This window comes from Bombus affinis, chromosome 16 (assembly GCF_024516045.1).
Source record: "Bombus affinis isolate iyBomAffi1 chromosome 16, iyBomAffi1.2, whole genome shotgun sequence".
NCBI classification, from domain to species: Eukaryota; Metazoa; Arthropoda; class Insecta; order Hymenoptera; family Apidae; genus Bombus; species Bombus affinis.
Genome location: NC_066359.1, coordinates 5,734,363 through 5,757,002, shown reverse-complemented (window position 1 = coordinate 5,757,002; position 22,640 = coordinate 5,734,363). Strand labels below are relative to the sequence as shown.

The following is a 22,640-nucleotide window of genomic DNA, read 5'->3' as shown; positions in this document are numbered from 1 at the left end:
ATCTGCTGATTCAAATTGATATTTAAAGAATAGTGTTTTGTAACAAAGATATATTTGGAATTAATGCCTAATAAAAGATTAAAGTCATCGATTTGGTTGAAATTAATTCTCAATAAAAGGGAACATTAAAATATTAAAAATCGGTGCAAGATGCGTACACCTTACTCTTTGATGTAAAATAAAAGCGTCCTTGAAAAATGAGAAAGAACAGCACGAACAGGTGGCAGACCACAAGTGTAATGACTAATTCACGGTCTATGTTTAGATAAGGGCCGGGTGCCAAGGTCATCGACTCCTGAAATTACTAGTTTCGCTTCATAATCATAGACTGATACGCGAGAGAAAGTCGTGAGTGATTAAAAAAAAAAAAAAAGAAAAAAGTACTATTTCTTGGCTAAAAGGTGTTCGCTTGCCGCTACGCGATTGTTTAATAGCTATGTTCATTCAAAAACTGGTTTATCAATTATCTGCGGAATAATGAACGGCCTGGCGTAGGAAATTGAGAAACCCGAAAACAGGAAACGGGTTAAGGAAAGGAAAGTTCGGCAAGAAATTATAATTGTTATATATATATGTATATATACTGAAAGCCTTGAATATTTTGCAAACGTCTGTTTTCTCCAACAATGAGAGACCTTGATCTTATATGGATGGAAGAAAAACTGAAAAATTTCGACGAGGTGCTGTTAAATGGCTCGATTCAATTTAAATTCCGATTTACTTGTGGAAACACGGTAATTAAATTAGTAATTGGAGATCCAACGCGAAACATTATTTGTGTCGTTAATTATACATTAATGACCGGCATGATTGATAACCTATTAGGTTGGCTAACGATTTACTCTGAAATTACATTGAATATTTCTCTGGTCGTAATTTTCGTTCGTGGAAATAATTTCTTGTTTGAAGACAGTCCTTCCAAGGCCTTAATTATCAAAGAAAGATGCTTAAACTTTTGTACGACTCGGATAAGACCGAAGGATAGCTTGATATTTGGTTTCAATTATTTTCGTGGATAATTTATACTTTGAGCTTGATGGGAAACCTAACTGGCCGAAATTGATTAACATACATCTAATTGGACAAATTTTGAAAATTGTAGCAAGAACAAGATTGTGATTGCAGAATGGTAGCATAAGCTTTCTTCGCATGGAATCACCCAATTGTCGATTGCATCACAGTTATCGGGGCACCCTGTATATAGAAGGCAAGAAATTGCTACAGTAGGAGGTAATAATCGCTCGGTATGTAAGAGGTACTGTTATGACTGTAGATTCAGCGAGTGTGTCGTGGAATTTGCATGATTTCCGATTATCGGTTCTCCAGGCAGACGCGAAAAAAAGAAAATGGCGCGACGAAGAGGATGAAACGGGAAACAGTAACTGCACAGGGTTCAGGCTCACGTAGACCGCGACGAAATACACGTTACAGTTGGCAAACAATGTATTACGTAGGCGATTTCAGTCAGTGAAACTTCTTTTCCGTAATTCTGTTCTTCATATGAATAATTTCTGTGCCTTTCTGTACGTCAATAACAGTTCGAGATTCCTCCCCTTGTAATTTTTATATCGGAATATTTATATCTTCCTTAAATAGCAGTGGCATTACCAAAGTCAAATTAGAAGCTAATGAAACGAGAATTACGTAAAATAATTTAAATTATAATTGTATATGAATAGAAAGTTTTGAATCTTTCGAATCAGATTTCAACTCAATATTTAGGGAACTAGGGAAATTTAGAATTTAGAGATTATCTTTAAAACTTTCTTTTGTCCTCCACTGTACTTCGTTACGAAAAGTAGAATTTATAAAGTGAGGAATTATGAATTTTTTGCATATTCAGTTATTAGAAGAGAGACGAAATTGAAACTAAGTATTTGAGAAATTACAATCAATTAAAGTTTAAAGAATAGAAGAATTTTGAACTTTCAAAGTCACATCTGGAAGCTTCCGATTAGCAATTATTTCCGGTGCGATCTGGAGGGTCAAAGAAAGTCACTCGTGGCTTTATTACGCGAACGAAGGACCCATGTTTGGTAAAACTGGTCGTAATAAGAGACATGGGATTTTTATGACGCGTTCCATTCGAGGGAACAGGTCAGTATCATGTTTCACGATTTTTCGTTTCTTTTACATCTTACATACGTAGCCATTTTGTTTGGAAATAAATTGCTGAAGATTAAAAAAAAAACGAAACATCGTGAAAGTACTTACGCTCTGTTATTCGTCGTTGTCGAACAAAACGTAAAAGTGGAAAGAGAAAATCCTTGAACATGAACGGGAATAAACTATGAATCTTGCGGTACATCGGGGTACAGTTTAGTCTCAGTTTCATGCGTGACGACCTAACACATATCAATAATACACGTCGTCTATTTCTGTTGTATCAGGAAACAGGAAATATAAAAATACAAAATGTGAAAGGATTTAATAGATGAAGTTAGTTGTAGAAAATTGTCACTCCTAGCTTCGTGGATAATTATCGTCGCATGTATTTATCGTTTATCTAGAACTCTAAAACTTACTACCTTTTCGAACCTATCTACGAAACAGTTGCTCTTATAATGCCAAAATCACTTCCATTTCCAATTTTAAAACGAAATCCTCGATAATTATTGCATATACAATCGTAGAATGCGAATATTGTGACGTTACAAATTGAAAACAAATTACAATTGGAAAATTCTTCTTTGTACATAATAACATAAATCGGTTAGTAATACTAATCAGCGAAATTTATCTAATCTAAATATCTAAATATCTAATCTATCGAAACAAACTTTGTATAACCTCAAAAATCTTCTTCCTATATACAGAATTCTTTCGAAAATACGACTCTACGAATCTTAGGTTGGCAACCACGATTTATGCAGAAACGCACGATTAAGTAATACGTTTGTTTCTGAACCGTTTACGTAAGAACGAAGGGGGAGAGAGAGAGAGAGAGAGAGAGAAGGTGCGCAATTCACGTGACTCCATGTTCGCGCATGCGTGTAGCAGCATTGTAGGAGACATACCTATGTCGAGTGAAAAAGCAAGAAAGAGATAGCGGTTTTCGGTTCGGTTTTCCTCCATTTTGTCAAGGTCGCGGGTATCGGTCGTCACATGAGTGCATTTTGCATGCGACGCAAAGCAGACGTGTAGGATGCACCGTTATTCGGCCTGAGACGCTGATCCAGCGATAGCTATACATATAAATGCACAAGTCGATCTCTCTGCCTCCATACAGATCGTTTGCCATCCTCTCGAGCGATGTTTGTAACTGGCGATGTTAATTCGAATAGATAACACGTGTACAATTATACATTGTGTGTCGCCTGCATATGTTTATACACATACAAATGAAACCTAAATACAGAGACATATATGTTTCACATTCTAAATATAACAATGAATATTTTAGATGCTTCGTGTATTTTTCTGTATAGCGTGCAACTTCTATACTTAAATCTCTCATAAATACACGGATATTCGTTTTGTTATGAGAGGAGAATAAAAGAAGAACAGGGGATACGAAATTTAACGAGTTTATAGTATATAGGGTATTTTGTTGCTAGGAAACATATATATAATATAAATAGGAATATATATATATTATAAACAATATAACAAATAGTATTCGAGGCTGAAGAGGTTTGAGAAGCTAAAACCAAGAAATCAAAGAGACTAGAGATCAGTTCCTGATGAACAGTTTGAAGAACCTAGAACTAGCAAAGATCGTGGCTCTTACAAAGTCACGAACTCGACATTGGTCGAGGGGGATAGAGAAACATCTATAACACTAGATAGAGGAGCGGATCAATCGACGATCCATAGATAGACGCATCGATCATCGATCCTTATCCAAGCATATCGCACTTTTATTATGTGTATCGGTGATTCTAGGGCCGATGATCGTTGCGGAGGATCTTGGATACGCGATTCTCTCGTCCTTGATTGAAAATCCATGTAAGAAATGTAGAAAAATTGAGCCGGTTAATGGAACACGTTCCAGGGAGCTTCGAGTTGGATAGAGTTGCTTGTTGGTCGGTATTGGACGTGATTCGATAGAGAAATAATATCACGTACAATAGTCTGAGGCGTTGGAAAAAGTTTGACGCGTCTAGGGAGGAATGCGGATGAGCCTAGGGAAAATTTTCATAACTCTGCATTAGGATAAATAGAACTTTAATTTGAGAAGATAAAAATTGTAATATGAAATAAAAAGGTTCGTTAAAAAGCGATTTTGTATTTCCTTTTGAATTTTATGCTACCTTTTAAATGCTACCTTCTAGCTAGCTTCTCATTGGCGTGGTAAAAATCAGATTACTGATAAGTAAATAATAAATCAAGAATTAATTAGTAAAGGTCTTTGCCAATAATTATCCTTGCACTGTAAGAGTATCAGACACCTAACAAGGAGTAAATTCTAGTGGATATTTCTGTAAAAAAAAGAACGAATAACGTGTAGATTTCCTTTTCGAGATCTGTATAATTGTATATATGCCTATATATTCTACCAATGTCGCGTAGACCAATTAATTAATAAATGTATTTATTTGATTCCAAAATATAGATTCTAGGGACTTTAGATATATATGAATATAAGGAATCTTGGAAAGAGGGAATCACTTTCAAAATTGAAAACAAAATTCCGACAATTCCAATCACACAAAAACACTATTACTCTAAGGGGAAATTTAAAGAACTAGGAACATCTACATTAATACGTGCACACAGAACGATTTAATATTGAAGAATTGAAGATTTATTATTGAAGATATCGAAAGTATCAGAGAAGCGCAAAAAACAACTCGGACTAAATAATGTCAATAAAGGAAGAGGTAGAAATTAGGTGAACCGAAACGCAATAGTGAGAAGGAAGCCGGGTTGAAAATAGCTGGCGATTGTGTAACTGTAAAACGCAAGCCGCAAGAGTTCAGCTTTTTTTTGGTCAGATCGTCTTGACGGAGTCTAGTCGCCTAGAAAGGATACGCTGTTGACTGGTTCAATACTTTCCACGTTAGGATTACATTTCTTAGCTATAGGCATACCAAAGTTCGTTTGAACAGTCCTCTTCTTTCCTATCCTTCTACATAACCTCACAAAAAGACTATCCTTCGATCCTTCGACCACTTAATCTCTTTTCTTCTGTTATACTGATTTCCTATCTGGAATAAGTATGTATTTGTTATGTAAGACACATATGAGATAATGTTCGGAATATTTATAACCTTGCCAATGTCTTTTTTGTATTGAATTCTATTTATACAACTATGTCGAGATTATGAATCTTTGTGAATATAACCTATTTCGTAAACATAACCTAGCCCAAGTACAATTTTGTAAATATTTTACTAGACAGTATTTTACTACACTGCGCATGTTTCTGAACATAACCTAGCCCAAATAAATTCTATAAATATTGCAAGTATTTTGCTTCAAATATTCTATATACTTTCTCATTTGTGTATCTGTGAGTTCCTCTCGAAGATAAATTATCGATATCAAATTAAAGAGGCTTTAATCTCATTTTCTCACATGCCCATTAAAGGCATTTAAAGGCATGCCCATCTAAAGGCCCCTTCAATTAAAACCAGCGATAGTTTATCACTGAATGGAAAGTTTGTAACAACGTTGAGCTCCTCTATTGTCCAATATCATATCGTCGTTATCTTTGTGAAATAAAAATCCTCACCGCTATTCATTTCACGTCGAACGTCTCGAGATAAACGATAACGTTACACGTTATATGCACTTGTGTCCCCTATTGTTTTGACAGTGTTGTGTCAAGCCTCTTCTCTAATCGTCTATAATTACATACTAGGTAGCGTTTTATTTTACAAATTTGTAATTGTTCGGATAAGCATCAAGTGAGTATGGACTATTCTTAAAACGGAACTCCCGACAAGTGTAATTTCCTTCACTGAAGAATAAAACGAGAGACTAGTCTGAGAATTTACATACCGTGTACTTTTATAGTTGTACAACGTTGTTACGTATATACCAGGTGGACGATTTGTGGCGCTTTTTTCATCAATTTTCAAACTCGATTTTCTCTTAAACTAAGACTTAAACGAGCAAACTTTATTCCATATTTTGTTTTTATTTTGTTGATAAGGGATCGTGTTATTCGGTCGCACCCTGTATAATTAGTAAATATAACTGCTATATAACTGATAATGTATATAATTAATATATATGTATATGCATAACACTACAGTGTTTGTCTTCAATTTATTTCAATTGTACGAGTTGCTGCAGCCGCATTGAAACTCTCACAGCGAGGATTACAATGTATCTCTGATTACTATTCACGACGTCGGTTATCATACATTTTTTCTCCGAGTTGCCCCTTCTCATTCGGTGAAACGAGCAAATACAATAAAGATGAAACTATTACCAGCCGCGAGTAGATTTATTGCTCGAGATTGCATCTGCCTGTGCGACGTTTGAACAATAATTAAGCGGTTTTTTAAGGTCGTCCCAAGCGAAAATGATTGATAAGAATGTTAGATAGAAGAAATTATAGTGCTTTGTCTTCTCAACTTTTGCAATCCACTAGCATGTTGCCATTAATATGGTGTATTAATATAGAAACGTTTTGTAAAAGTCGCATTATGCAACAGTGTCTTAAAAAGAAGATATACAATTATTTAAAATAAGATTTAAAGGCTTACAGGCTGGCTAAATTTTCTCATGGTAAGGTTTACACAAAGATCATGCTAGAAAGCTATAGTAAGTTTATTTTTCTTGACTTCCTGACTTTTATGTCACTTGGCGGCTAAGAAAGTAGTTTATCATGAGATCAATTATTTATAGAAATATGTCTTATACGTAAACGGCCCATTAGAAAATAATTGTTGCACAATTTTTAAGTCAAAATGTAAGAACGTAACCAACTATAGACCTTTCTTTGACAAGCAACCAGGATTTTGATTATAGAGGGTTAAAAGGTATTAAAAAAGGTTAAAAGGCTTGGTACATTACACGCATAGTGATTTCTTTTGAAGTTAGCAATGATATTCCAAGCCTGAATGCATGAGATCATAGATACATGATGATTCTGAGATATGAACTCTTATGAATTCTAATATTGCTTCATCAAATTTAATTGTCTTCTGCAGTAATGTTTGGAGAAATTTAAATACTTGGGAAATTACTGATTAGAGATCATAATCCTCTAGCCTGAGGTCATATCGCTTCCTGTGGAGGCTTCTTCTTGCTCTGGAAACTGTGGGAAAGAGTATCCCTGAGAAACGTCTCCTACAAAGAATTAAGTATTCACCTTTAAGCTTACTTTTCTCCAATATACTTTCGACAATCATACTTACGATTAATTAAGAAATTCTTGAAAATTTTCATCACATGGATTACTCCTAGAAACATGAAACAGAGTTCGTTACTTTTCGTTTCAAATGAATAACAATATCAAATAGTTATTCCAAATGAAATAGCAAGTAAATTTATTTGAAGATGAAATTGCTTGCAAATCAATTCTATAATCTTGGAAAATAAATTATTTCATCGTAATTCTTATCCTATGAAAATGTTCACTTACAATGAGAGATTTATGAATCGAAGTATAATAAAAGATATTTACTTTTGTAATTGCAATATTTTCCTGTAATCGGAGAAGTTCAGTGGTACGAGATCATAAAAAAGATCATTACGACCAATTTGAGAACAATTTTTGAGTGATATGAGTGTGGTTTTATCTCCTGGGCAGAATTTCTCTTCCACGCTTTGGACCCAGGGTCCATCGTCAGTTCCGCTGAAAAAGAAGTGTCCGAATTTAAATCAGAGAGGCGTTCATTAAAATTCAGAGGAGATCAGGCCGGATGGCCGTCTCGTTAACTCGTTTCTCTCCTCCATCTTTCTTTCTTTTCTTTCCTTTTCTTTTCTTTTTTCTTTTTTTTTCTGGATCATGAATAATATTCTTTTCTGCTCCCCTGCAGTAACCTTAAATTCTCGTTGCATATTTTCTCGATTCATCGGGTGTAGGGAAATCGAATGTGAATCCTGCAGCTTTGTAATTGGGACGAGTTTCTCCCCGGGCGAACCGGAAGTTGCTGCGTCATTGGATTCAGATGTTCTGTTCGACTTAACCTATACGAACGATCTCTTTCTTCAACGATCATTTTCTTTTACGTAGTGCGAATATTGTAACGTAAGCAGAGGTGAACATAACCTTAAAATTCTCATTCTAATCTCCATTTAGGTTAAGGTGTGTTGAGAAAAATATGAATTTTCACAAGTATCATAATTGTAGAAATTCAACGAAATTCTTCAAAATTATAGTGACAATGAGATGTATAGTTTTATTAATATTATACAGATTAGGTAAGAACTTTTTTCTCAAAGTAAAAGATATAAAAGTTGGATTATAGATGGAAAAACGCGTGATACATTTAAATTTCCCGCCAATCTTTGTCTGTCTAACCTTATTGTTAGTCGCCATAGCGCCGAAGTTATTGAAGTGTGTAAATTGGTCGAAGATTTCTAATATTTCAAACTTTTGCTTAGATTTCGACCTAGAAACACGGCGAAATGGAAATACAGTTTTATGATACTGTCGCTAAAAAATCAAAGGATATCGTCACTAGAAGAGCAAAAAATGTTGCCTCTAGAAAATGAAAATAAAAAATTGTTGAAAGAAATACAGAATGTCGAGTTGGGCATAGGATTAAAAAGAACAAAGTCTGATATTTTTCAACGCCGTGAAACAAATTACTAAGATACGGTAGCGATTAAAAATCTTCACACAAAAAAGCTTAATTACACGCTTATCTGTAAAACGGTATACTGAATTTTATTCATCCGGCGAATGATACGCAATAAAATTAATTCGCAATCAGAGAAAGAAAATCTCGTCTGAAACAGCTTTCGTTGCGCCAATTTGCATCGCTTCTACAGCCTGTCTCATTCAGCTAATCGATCCTTAATAGTATAGCGACGCTGCGCATGGTTAGGGAAAAAGCGGCAAAAGCTGGTTTATCCCGAGCAACCCTATACACTAGCTTTCGTGTTATCGCTTTCTCGAGAAAAAACAGGCGAAAAAAGAAAAAAGAGAAGCTGCACGGCTGCGTATAAACACAACAGAGATGGCCTCTGTGACTTTGGTTGGTCTTGTTAAGAGCAGCTTTTAGCTTGTTCAATCGAGCTGAAACTTGGTATCGTTTCATAGAAACCGGGCGAAATTGAGAGACGTTTTGTACAAGTTTCTTGTGCCAACCATGAAATATTGATATTGCGTACAAAAGGAAATACTAGTTGTATAACGTGTGGGTAGATGTTTGTTGGATCTTTAATATTATTTTTCGATTAGGATGTTTTACTAGTATTAATTTACGAAGAAGAAGATCGCGTTACTTGTTAATATAAATTTAGCGTTACAGTTATTGCAAGAAGATAACGTAAATGGTAGGAAACTGCAAGGTAAACTTCAAAAATAGTATCTGCAATATTATTAGGTATATTTCTCCGCTGTTCCATCTATGCAGCCGATCAATGTGGCTTCTGAATGGCTTAATTATCCATAACGTAATTTCTAAACGAAGAGCCCTAAATTTTTGGTTTTATTATCATAGTAATATACAGTAGAGTTTCCCTTATCAGAATTAACAGTCAGATAAAATTAATATATAACGTATAATGGAATCGTCGAATGATAGAATAATCACAATATCTCTCACATGAAATTTCATTTATTTAAATACAGATTAAAATTAATCGACAGATTCTTTAAATATTTATGGGCCGCGTACCTTTTTGGCTGGCAAGTCGCGTAACTTTTTCAACGCAAGTAACTGCACAAAGTTACCTTCTTTTTCTACCTTTCTTTTTGTACCTCGAACCATGGAAACCGTTTCTCGAATGCCACGAATGCTTCGGCACGACAAGGCACCTCGCCATTACCACTTTCGTTTGCTCTTTCCACTTGTATAAAATCGTCATTATCGCAATGGAACTATCTCGTTACATCGATATATTTGAGGTTCTTCTACCGTCGTCGATATACGAGGAATCTACGCGGTTCCGATAATTTTCAATATCGTCCTTTTATTTTTTCATGTCTCTGAGTGTAGCTTCTCCCACATCGTGTATTCTTCCTAATTCCATTGCACTTACAAACAACATCTTGCACGTTTTTTAATCATATTTTGTTTTCATAGTTAGAACATTAGTTCTGTCATATACATATACATATGCATTTAGCTATAAAAATATCAAAACATTGAGATACACGTAGATATGTACTGTTATTACTTTGGAGATTAAGTTTCACTTTTTTATTTTGTTTTGAGTTTCGTGCTAGATGCTCCTAATAGGAATTCACTCAGCCGAATAAAGGAAAGAAAACACGGTGCATGAACACCGATACAATATTTATCTACGTTTTCGAAGCGGAAAGAGTCGTTCGTTACTGGAAGATATTATGTTCGAATAACAAAGCGCTCGAATGTCAGCACTAACCTTACCAGAGCCGGTCAAATGACCGCTTTCAAAATTTCATCTAGAATTCTACATTTATCGTTATTTCTTTTAACTTGAACTTCGTTTAACTTTAAATAAATTAATTGATAAAACTAATTTCATGAAAATTCTTACATTATTCAATTAATCAATATCTGAATTTCTCAATTTCCTTTAAATATAAGAATTTACATAAGGTTAGGTAAACAAAAGAAATAACAATGAGCGTAGAATTTTCAAGTATTCGAACGATGGATATAGCTGCTGTATCTAATGAATCTATGGTAAAGTCTCGTTTCCACGAAGACCAAACATTCTCAAACGTCTTCTCGCTACCATCGTCGATACAAAACCTCTGGTTCCCCGTTTCCATTTGCATCCAGATTACTTTTTAGGCCTCGCTGTCCCCTGTTCGACCCACCTGGCCAACAATTATGGTTTTCTCCGAAATTTTCGACCGGTAGCGTAGTATTGGTGGCGCGAGGGGACGCGGCCGCTCACGTTTATCGAAAGTAACCACGTCGAGAGCGGCGATCAACGTTCCCCGGCGGGGACTTTCGGATGATCGCCGACTGAGGGCCGATCCGCAAGAAGCGGTCCGGCGAGATCACGCGTGGATCGGTTCTCGCCGTGGAAAAACTGGTCCCCTCGGTGGACACGTCGTTTCTTCTCGTGCAGCGGTCATACTTTCGTTGTTGCTGGGTCGACTTGAAATTTAGCCTCCCGTCGGAATGTTGAGTGTGGCTCTGGCGAACGACTTTTTACGTTTTATGAGCGAATACTCGTAAAATGGCTGGCTAATTTGTTAGTACGTTCGCTGCCACGCGAATTTCTATGTATTTCGTGCTGGCAGTCGCGGTAGAGTCTTTGCAAAATATTATGCCGCGTTTACATCGACTCGCGTGAGACAAATTCTTTAATCGTGTTGTTCGGACTGTTATTTCAATCGGCCAAAAAAAAAAAAAAAGAAAATGTAATAAATTTTGGTATCGTTTGATGAATTTCAGGACGAAGACCGAGCTTCGTTCTGGAAGCTTTCAACGCGACAGTGCGATACAAAATTCCACTCCCAACATGCCAATTGTAATTAAATTTGTAATTGTAATTGTAATTTGTAAAATTAATATTGTAATTAAAAATTTCGCTAACGAGACTTCAAAGATCTTTGGAACATAATCACCGTTCGTAGAAATAAAATTTGTATTATTATCAAGTTTGTTAATTCTAGAGTTCTATATCATTATTTAAACATTATAGTTCATAATTTGAAATTGAAATTTTAGGGAAAAAAAATGAAAACTTTTTTAATGGATTTGATAGAACTGTGCAACATGTTGAGATAAAAATGTTCTACAACGTACGAATGCAATCGTTAATTGGCTTTTTTCAAGTACGTATTTATGGAGAAGTAAGTTCTGGGAAACCAAGCGTCATTCGTCAGTTTCACGTTACTTTCTCCCTCCAGCTCGCGCAGGAAAGTAAAAATGGAGAGCGACGTCGCCTTTCCTTCCCTCGGGGAACCGACTTTCCGCAGGGTGGCCTTAATGGCGGCTAATAGGCATGACTTTCTTAAACCGGGCAGCAGACGGTCAAAAATTATGTCCAGCCATCTACCATCCAACACACCACTTCGTCTTCGGTCCAAAGAAACATTGTTGCATCGCTTTCCAACATTTTTCATCGCGTCAGCCGCCGAATCAATCCTTCTCGCGGTCATTATGGCCAACTGTCTGTTGGTATTCCAAAGTATATCCCTCCTTGAACTTCTGACTCGCCTTTCCAATATACAACACTTTCTGAAATTAGAAATTTCTTCTAATATGTAGTATTTTTTAGTTTTTGTCTATGTGTATTGGTTATTTAAATTACACTTTTCGGACGACCTAATTAGATTACTTTTCGAATCTTATCACAATTGAAAATGCTATAGAAAAGTTTGCTAGCATTGGTTCCTAACCTGTGTTACCGAGAATTGTCTTATGGTTAGGTTAGAAACTTTTTAAGGTTAGGTTTGAAAACTCTTAAGGTTAGGTTAGAGTTTCTTCTAATATAATTCTTCTAATTTCTGTCGAGATGTACAGACTGCTTCAATTTTTCACGTTTCAAACATTGTTCGTAGTTTCTATAAGCACAAATGAGAAAATTTTGTTGTATAAAAATTCCTCGAAAGCTTTCTTTATCTTATTATATCGGTCTGTTGAAAATAGGCCTTAACGTGGACTTGAAACAGATTGCTTTTCACATCTTGGAAGTGTTCCAGAGAATGTTGGTAGTACTGGTTCGTAAACCGTGTTATTGAGAATAGGCTAAAGGATTTTTAAAGGTTAGAGTATTCGAAATAACTTTGGAAAGATCTGGAATCTTGAGTGGAATTTTTCAAGCGCTTCGGCACAAACTATCTGATAATGATTTAATGTATAAATAGGCAATCTAACGTATGGACTTGACGAGTTTCATGCTGACTCTAATTGGAAATTTGAAAGAGCGATTAAATCATGGAGAATCGTTGGGATATCGTTAAAACATTGAGAAGAAACACAGGAGGAAGATTTATCAGATGAGAACCTATGAATCTATAGTTGTACCCTCCGAGCTCAATAAATTTACAACTCTCGACTAACCCTAAAACGATTTCAGTAACTAATCTCAACAAAGCTAATAAAAGTCACGAAAGCAAGAGTAACAGATCTATAAATCTATTCTACGATTAACTGCAGAGTCTAAGGAACAAACAGCGTAATAAAAAGTGCGAGTAGTAATAGAATTGCTTTAGCTACCAGCGTCAACGATCATATTTTTATGATTGGAAAGCACGATGGAAGCAAAAGTGTGGTTGTCACGCTTGCGGACAATTTCTGGTAGGTTGTGCAGCATTAATTTATGTCCAGACTAATCGCTGGCTTGCCGGTATAGACTGGTGTGTCGAGGTCAGGGTCACGTTTATCGTACAAGGGGAAAGCGGGGAAAAAGAAACTGTTTGATCGCCATATTCAGTCGAGGAGAAACTTCTCTTCGGCCAGAAGAAAAGCTGTTTGGGTTAGGTGAATCGTAGGGTGAAAAAAGTTGAAAGAAAGTTAGCCTCTGTCTGCGAGGTAGGTAGAAGCTGTAAGCTCTAACGAGACTCGACTTATCTTCAATTTTCACCAGCTGCAAACCAGACAGAGACACGTCCAGTTATACCAGTTATAGTTAGATGAGACGAAGTTTAACGCTCCTGTATTTTACCAAACACTATTTAAATGTCCTAATAAAATTTCTCTATGTAGGGAAGATTATGAACTGGTCATTTTGTCATCACAGCTTGACGCAGATACTGAAAGAATTACAGATTTTTCATAGGCAAGTCCGTAGGTGGAAAAATTAAGAAATGTTGCTTTTTCATTGTATAATATCTTACGTGCTGATGTACATCCCAACATTACCTCTGTATAAGCCACAAGCGATAGACACGGTGGGGAACATGTGGACACTAAATGTCCCCAATAGGTCTTGCATCGATCACAAACTATTGCAACATGTTGAGAAAACTGTTCGTGCAAAAAAGTATATGATCTGCATCTGACATGCTAATTATTTGGAACGCTGTTGCTATAAATAAATACTATTGCTTATGAATTGCTGCATAAGAGGGAGCCTAACGTTATACCATTTTATGCACAAACATTAAGGTTTTACATGAGGTGTTAATATCCAACTGATTTTATCATGATCATGAGAAATCTTAGGTGTTGTTTGTCTCGACAAGATAATGTATATATAGGGAGCAGTGGATCAAGGTGAACACTGGTATCAAGGCGAATTGTCAAGTGTGGATGAGGCTACGTACGCCTTCACGGCCTCTGATAAGGCAATTATTTTCGTTCGACGACTGGTGACACACTTTTGCCAGCCGATCATCCTGAAATCTCGCTCTTTTTCCACGCTGACTTTCGTGAAACTTTCTCGAGGAGATCCGATGCATTTTTATGAGCCGTGCCGCTGCTCAGGATTCAATGATCGTCGCCGAGTGAGTCTGAAGTTCCTGATATGGCCAGCAGGAGTAAGGTACCCGGTTTTCTTGCGAGCCATTTTTTTTAATGACAACATCCGTCATGAATAATTGGTCCATCCTTCACCTGTCTTCTCTCCAATCGATTTCTACTCCCATAAGATATATTATCGCATAATTTCACGCCTTTGTTAGGATAAAGGTACATATTGCTACAGCTTTACCATTTCAATCAATTTACTGATTAGCTGATTAGGTAGCGTTATTGGTTATTAAGGTCTAGAAAACTAGTAATAGTTCAGTGACTGCTACACCGTGTCACTGTTACATTGGTAGTAAGTTAAAGTGTCAGTTCATATTGTAATACATGTGCTTCCTGGCTTTTAATTCCCTTAGAAACTGAATTACATTGTGAAATGGGTCGATTACTGGCCTTAATTAGGGACGAGCTTATGTGTATGTATCAAGACTTGTTCTTCTTCTTCTTTTTCTTCTTCTTCAAAGACTTGTAATTCTAGTTTTAAGTATATTATACAACACAGTCACTAATGACGTTGCAATTGTGTAAGATGGTCCAGAGGACCAACAGCTATTCGAAAACGAAGATTTCGATTACTATACGCATTCCATGAAATCTATCGCTGTCAAATTTATTTCAAATTTCTAGCAACAAAAGTAGTAATATTAATTAAATTGTACAAGTGAGGCCAAAGAACCAATAGCCAAGAAAATACGAGGATTTCTATAAAAAAATACCTAAACTCAAGAGCGTGGTAACCTAACCTACACTGTGTAGTAACCGGCTGTTGGAGATAAACAGCTACGATTAAATCACGTGTACGTTGTTATCCCTCGACAGATCGATTTGTATCCAGGCTGATCTTAATGGGTGAGCAACGTCGCCCGTTAATGAGTCCTGGCTAACCAACGAAAATTTTGATTAATCGAACGACAAAGGATGACGGATGCATACGCGAAAATTCTACACGGCTCCTCTCTGTTGCAGCGTTGTTTTTAACGTCGATCGATAATTCAACGAGAGTTGTTCAAAAGGATGGGGCGAAGATGCGCGCGCATGCGATACCACGCGCGAGACACAAAACGTCCATCGAAACCACTTTGTTGAATATCCCAGCCGGTTGGTTGTTACTCTTCAACGAGCACCGAGGAGGAGCCTCTTTGCTCACGCGATTTTGCGTGCTTGAGAAATCCTGTCCTCGATGATCTCAAGGTTGGTTATTACACATATCAGATTGCCAAACTGATCGAAATTCCACTTTTCGTATAAATTTCGTAACTTTATTATCTGGATACACGATAAACGTTCAACTTTTTAAAGGAACAGCTGATTTAATGTCATAAGTTTACTTTTAAGCAAACGACATTGATAACATTCTGAAATGAACGTTTAAAATACACATAGAAGATTGGAAATCCTGTACAACTATAAAGTAAACGAATTTCTTAATCTTACAGCGTTTCTCTATTTTTCTATTTGTACAGTTAAGCGACGTTTCGTCGCATTCTTTTTCTTTTCGAAAGTTATCCTTAGGTTGTTAAATTTAGCTGCTGTACGAGTACTTCTTACACTGAGTGTATATTATGTAGATGTTAGAAGTTCCGTTTAGTGTTCGATGAAAAGTAACTAGCGTAGGGAGAAAGTAACTAGGATCTAGTGAGTATCGCAGTATCTCACGCAACGTAGTCACGTTTCACATGTTCTAAGGAAACATCCGATTAGTTTGACCCGGTTCTAAGAGATCCACGGCCTTCTCGGCTTACTTACCTTTGCTCCCCGTGCTAGAATCGATACCATCGTCCTATAAGCGCGATGAAACGCTGGTGGAAAGGTCCTTGAATGTGAACAACCTGGGATGTCGGATGACAACGACCTTGCTACTCTGACATATCCTCGTGACATCCTTTTCGCGGTGCTCGTTTTCCCGCCGCCAGTTTCGATCTGACCTTAAAACACGCGTTATATGGAAACACGGCTTTAATTAAGCTAGTCTGTGTACGTTTCGAGACTTTTTTTTCTTATGTTGGAGATATCGACATTCCAGGATGGACGATCTAAATACAGTCAAAAACGTTTCACCACGCGTCACAGGTGACCCTGTTCGACATATTAAGCCCCGTTTTCAAATATGGCCACTGGTTCTCACGTACTTATCTCTTTGTCAATCGTAAGTGGCAACCCTGAGACGCTGGATAGATGCTGGCTAAGCGATTTCTAATTGCACGACTGCCTCTGCATAATACATGGTTTAGAAAATGGTAGATGGTTATCTCGAGAGTTGGCTTAAGGCGAATCCATATTTGAGAGTGCTTAGTTTCGTTAGAACAATTTTAGACATTAGGTTAGGTCTAGGTTTAACCCCTTGAGGAGATGCTGTGGTTTGGAAGGCCATACTTTGGTATTCTTTTCTAAGATAACCATACAACTATTTTATTGCTTTCCTACATACGTGTTTATTAATGTTTACAAAATATTCACGATTTTTTTTCAAACGACAACGATTAAAATTACTCGAGTTATACGTCATTGTGCGGAGCCCCTTTAAAAAAAATGTGTCCTATAGGCTGGCACTTCGCCTGCAAAAATTGTGGATATTCTCTAGACAATAATAAACATAGGTGCAAAATATTGGTACAGGAAGGTGTTATGGTTCCTTTGGACAAAATTCCAAAACGTACGCGAATACGCGAAAGGAGAGATTCCGTGTATTTCGGGATGATCGTAAATTCGAAATAAAATCTGAGGTTTAAGGGCTAAGTTTTGCAATTTTCTTGGAAGAAAGCTTAAGTTTATTAGCATAGGGACGATTCAAGGCTACAGAGCGCTTGCGAGGCTAAGTAATAGCCATGTAGAGTCGCAGGTGAGTAGCCTGGAATCTCCGATGGCAACGACCTTGCCAGTCCGCGACGTGTCCTCGCGTTATCCTCTCTCGCCGCGGCATCCTGTTTACATCCCGGTTCACCTGACGGTAAATCGACTTCTCTTTTTCTCTTGCTCGTTCCACGGGGATTATTAATGCACGCGTGTCGAGTTCGTTCCGCTTGTTGCACGCAAGCGCGTCCCGCGCGCTTCCCCCTCTCCTCTTCTCACCCATCCCCACTCCTCGCTCCACTATAGATTTACTAGTCTAGTGGAAAACATTCGGTGCTCTATTTGCTGTGTTGAAAAAGAAAAATGATTTCTGCGTGGAATGCTGTACTTTTTAGTGCTTCCAGCGATGAGTAATCGTTGAACATGTAATTATTATGGTGTTGGAGATAACACGTAAGTTTTATACGATCCTCGCTAGTGTTAATGGTACTATAATCGTTTCCTAATATGAGAATTCCCTCAAGAGAAATTTAATTAATCTAAATCTACTCTCTGTAGAGTTTTTTGGCATGTTCTTTGGTTTTGAAAGATAATTTTGGATTTGAGTGAATGGTGAAAAGTAGAAAAGTCGGAAGTTCACTTTTTCATTTCGTCAATTTTTTATTGTGGCAAAAAATCGAAATAACATTAAAGTGATTAAAATGAAAGACATATGAAAATAATAGGTAATTTAGAATAGGAATAAACTTTTATCCATCTAGTGAATTCTCTCCCGCTATCTAGGGAATTTTAGAAAGTATAATAGTTACTTTTCAGAATAAAAGCAACACGAAACAGTGAAACAGGGAATTGTGAAAATTGAAAGATCTCAGAGTCTATAAAATTCCTGTGAATAATTATTTATAAATCAATGACTGCAAGTAGTAGTTGTACGAACCGAAGAGAATCGTAGAAAAGGCGAAGATGTTAGGGAGTGAAGCTAGCGGTCCAGTGGGAGCAATTGGTTACATAAAGAAGCCCGGTCCCGTTCCACGGAGCTGAGAAGAGAAATTGAATCGTAAGGTCGTTCCGTGACGCGTTCAGCTCGTAGCTAACGCTCCGCGGACACGTAACACGTCGCGCGTAGAATAATGTAAGACGTAACGATCGTCCGTAGGCTCGTACAGTAACACACCGCGCACAGGATGAAACACGATCCTGTCAGGTGAGCAGTGTGCCCCGTACACGTTCCCTGGCGTGACCTTATACACTTCGCGGAGCGATCTTCTCTTCCGCGAAGAAAGCTCCGAGATCCCGTACACGTGGCCATCTCTACCGGGTGTCTTCGATCGTTCGGATCACCTCAATCATCTCAAATCTCTTGCACAGGCAAAGTCACGTTATTAGTGAAATTTTACAAATTACAAGTTACGAGTTGCCAATACCAATGCATCGTTTTATGTAATAGAAACAAATCTGGCATCTACAATAGAGCTTCATTTATTCATTTTAATTTCACTGAATTTACGTTTACGAATGTACAATTTGCTTGTGTCTATATCGTGTAAGTGAATGGCTATAATTAGGATAAGAAGTTGATGATCTGAAGATCAAGAAATTAATATCAAGGATAGGCATATCGATGATGAGTGTTGGCATCAGGTACCCTCTATAATCACTGACCTACCTAATCCTTATTGTTAGAACCAGGTCTATACCTAAGTCTGTACTTAGGTAACAATGAACACATCTTATTGAGATTCTCCGTACGAGTTTCTCATGAAGCCCTAAATTGCAATAGTCTAGGGCCCCAAAACTAATCGTCTAAAGAAACAAATGAATTTATTTATCAGAAGAAGGTAGCACAAATAATAGCAAATTCCAAGGTCAGTTGAAGAAAAATGAACTTTTTCCTCTGCATTTCAACGCATAAAATTCACCACCTGGCATCAATATCTCATATCCCACATGATATATAGAAGTAAAAGGTTACCAAATTAGGTTATTCACCCTTGGTAAGAGTTAGAGTCCATCAGAGAATTTCTAAAAATTGACTGAATTCCTAAGTCATCGCTGACGATTAACGTAATTATTGCTCGATCTGTATCGATTGCCCCAGTTGAATCGTGATCCTCCTCAGGGGAGTTCAACGTCGCTGTGACGGTCAATTACGTTGACCAGAGTGGTTCCGCGGATCGTTAAAGTCTTCCTTGAATTCCCCGGCCGAACGATCGCATGAATGACCGCTCCTGCTCGATTCAGCAGAGCCTAGGCCGCAATTAACTCGCCAGAGAAGAAAGAATCGATACACTGGTCTTTCCTTATACCGTGGCCGAGAATGCTAGACCGAGCAGGAAGATCAATCACGTCTTGAATAGTTCCTTTTTTTTCTCCTCTGACACTGTTCAAAGTCCGCTGTACCTGTCCGTCAATGGATGTTATTAAAAAAAAGAAACGTTTATTTAAATTCTCGTTTGTGTAAGATGGTAAATGCTCTCTCTTTTTCAAGTTGAAAACGTAGAAAAATGTAGGTTGAGGGATTAGAATGAGGATAGGTGTGATTCTGACGAGACACCTTGACAATGATCACGCGTGTCAGCGTCATCGTTATTTCTTCCGAAGAAAATCTGGCATGTCCAGGTGGCAAAAAATAGTCACACGTGCTCATTGGGTGACGAGGGACATTCTCCTTCCTTCGCGTAATCCTCTTTGGTCTCGCTGAGCGTGACACGAATGGATATGAGATCACTTCCTACTGTGAAGTGAATTCATGCGTGCCTCCAGTCACTTTTGAAGGATTTTTTCAATCTGTCCTCAAATACAGAATTTATTAGGGCTTCTCCTTTGTTCTGATGTGCAATGTAGAAATATTCCTTTTAATCAATGTATTTAGCTTTGAGCTAATTTGTTTGGGACAGTGTACTTTATTTGGCGTGTATCTTTACTATAGAATTACTATAGAATTCAAGTCTAGGACTATTGAATTTGTTAGGGTTGCTACATTGCCCTAGTTTGGAACATGGGAATATTCCTTTAAATGATTAGTGTATTTAGGTTTGAACTAGTTTGGGTCAATATCCTTCTTTTGATTGCTAGGAATTATTGTCTACACTAAAGTGAATTCATCCGTGTCTTCAGTCTCTCTTAAAGGATTTTTTAAATCTAGCTTATAGAATTCAATTCATAGAACTCAACTACAGAATTTTGTTGAGCCTCCATTTTGTTCTAACATAAAATCTAGAACCATTAGCTCTGTACGAATTTGATAGTTCAATGTACTTTTCCTCGTTGGCAATAGCTTACTATTATATGTAGCATGCATTCATAGAAGCTTCCAAAAAAGCATATTAATCACACGAAGAATGCTGCAACGTGATTTCCAAGGATAAAAGAAATGGCAATTTTTTGCGTGCGAAGAAAGGGAGACAGCTAGATACTGTTACGTGATACGTTCCACTGTTGGTAACACCGGTGTGCGTGCGCACATGTATCTGCATACAAGCGTAGCGAAACATTGAAACGAGCCTGGAGAGATCGGAGATTGCATTCCTGGCAAGGGCGTTCGCAGGTTATGTTCCCCTGGAAGGAACTGAGAAAAGGAAAGAAAGGGGCACGCCTGAAGGTCTCTTTGGTCTCGTTCTCATGAGACGACCTGGCGTTTTTCTGTACCATCTTCGCGCTTGCTCTCACTTTTTAATCTCTTATACATCTGCGATACTTGAAATATTTCAAATTGTTTTTAAAAATTCTAGGGACTTTTTTTTATCACATGATTATTCCAAATTTAAATTTGATATAAATAAAATATAAAATAAATTTAATATAATTAAATTACTTCAATTAAGATTATATTTCGGTTTTTAATTTTAAAATAATAGTTCATGAAAGTATTTTTACGCCTTCCCTTAGTTTGTATATTTAAAGAATCTTAATTAAATTAGTTTTAAAGCTACTGTAAAAATGTCTACAAAGATAAGCGTTGAGTTTTATCTCTGGAATGTTTATGCTGTTTCATTGCCTACATCTTTTATTTCTCAGAATGAAATTATTGGTCGTAAATCATAGCGTAGTGGCAACTGGAATACGTAATAAATGAATAGTAGTTTGCAAGTTATTTGCAAACAGGTAATGCACTTAGTTTTTTCTGATATTAATTACATATTAATAACTCGTTATTGTGTCGTTATGTTGTCTTGTTGTTTCAAACGTTTCCTTCGTTTTGCATCTTCATGCATAAAAATTCATGATTCACGTTCGATCTTCGACGAAGGTCCTTCCTGGAATGTAAAACTCGGGAAAAAGTTTCCAATTCAAATAGTTTTCCCCTATAAAAAACGATCTACGCAAGCATTCGTCGAATCGAATGTTCTTCCCCCTTTCGAAATCAAAAGATTTCTAACGTGAATCATAAACCTCTGGGATTTACGAGGATACACATTCTATAAGAATTTTTATTGCTGTGTGTCATCTACCATTCACCTCTCTTGCATCTTACTTTTACTAAATTCCTACATTCTTCGCGTTAGTTTCGTAATTATCGAAAAGTTACTAGAATGTCACTAAATCTATTCCCGACACTTGGTCAAATTTATGGTAAAAGAAGGAAGTCAAGGCGATTGTATTACTCAACGTAAATCGAAAATTTAGAATGAAGAGAAAACAATCTTTCATTTAGGGTCCCTTCATTTTGGAAAAAATAAATCGTAGAAAGCAAATTTTCGAAATCGATTTTGTCGATAATGTAGTCCGAAACGTAACATTTCTTATTCTTTATTTCCGTCTTATTTTGGGCCATAGAATCTCTCCCTCCCCTGACATTATTTGTATCACGAATTTAGGTGCACAGCGCACGATGACAATTTTCGTTCGACATTTTGGCCATGGAAAATTACGCGAGTGTAGAAAATGTATGATAGGAGAATTGAAATAGAGTTTAGAAACCAGATCTATTTGTATGCTAAGGTAAACACGCGTTACAAAATGGTATGTCGGCAGGTTGAATAAATTATCCCTCTCCGCGACCCTGATCGTGCGCAAATAATACTATAGATCAGTTTACGTCACTGGAACGACAATTACCGTCGTTTAAGGATGCAACATGCGCAGAACAGGTGATGACATTCGTGGTCGACCTTCTCCTAGACTCGCTCCTGTGATACATTCTTCATATTCTCCTGGAAATATTCTATGATATCCACTATATCATTCAGAACTTGTGGCTGAATCATTGTCAGCCATAAAGCAGCTAGAATCCTCAAAGTTAGTAATTTATTAATATTAGAGAAAAAGGACACTGAGGAATATAATTCACTTTAGACGTTAATACAGAGGTTGAAATATTAATTTCATAAGATATAAATTTTAATCCTTCTTTTTGGCTTAATTGAA

General features: G+C 36.9%; 1 protein-coding gene and 2 long non-coding RNA genes across 7 annotated transcripts in view; 1 reads left to right on the top strand and 2 right to left on the bottom strand.

Annotated features, from left to right (window-relative positions):
* The window catches only part of LOC126925849 (protein cordon-bleu), a 96,804-nt gene that overhangs the window by 27,168 nt on the left and 46,996 nt on the right, over positions 1 to 22,640 (top strand). The window lies entirely within an intron of this gene.
* LOC126925853 (uncharacterized) lies at positions 7,111 to 8,143 on the bottom strand. The gene is made up of 3 exons (XR_007714155.1): positions 7,583 to 8,143; positions 7,314 to 7,358; positions 7,111 to 7,245 (listed from the first exon to the last, which is right to left on the bottom strand). It is a non-coding gene; the product is annotated as an uncharacterized LOC126925853 (long non-coding RNA).
* LOC126925852 (uncharacterized) lies at positions 11,642 to 12,629 on the bottom strand. The gene is made up of 2 exons (XR_007714154.1): positions 12,413 to 12,629; positions 11,642 to 12,251 (listed from the first exon to the last, which is right to left on the bottom strand). It is a non-coding gene; the product is annotated as an uncharacterized LOC126925852 (long non-coding RNA).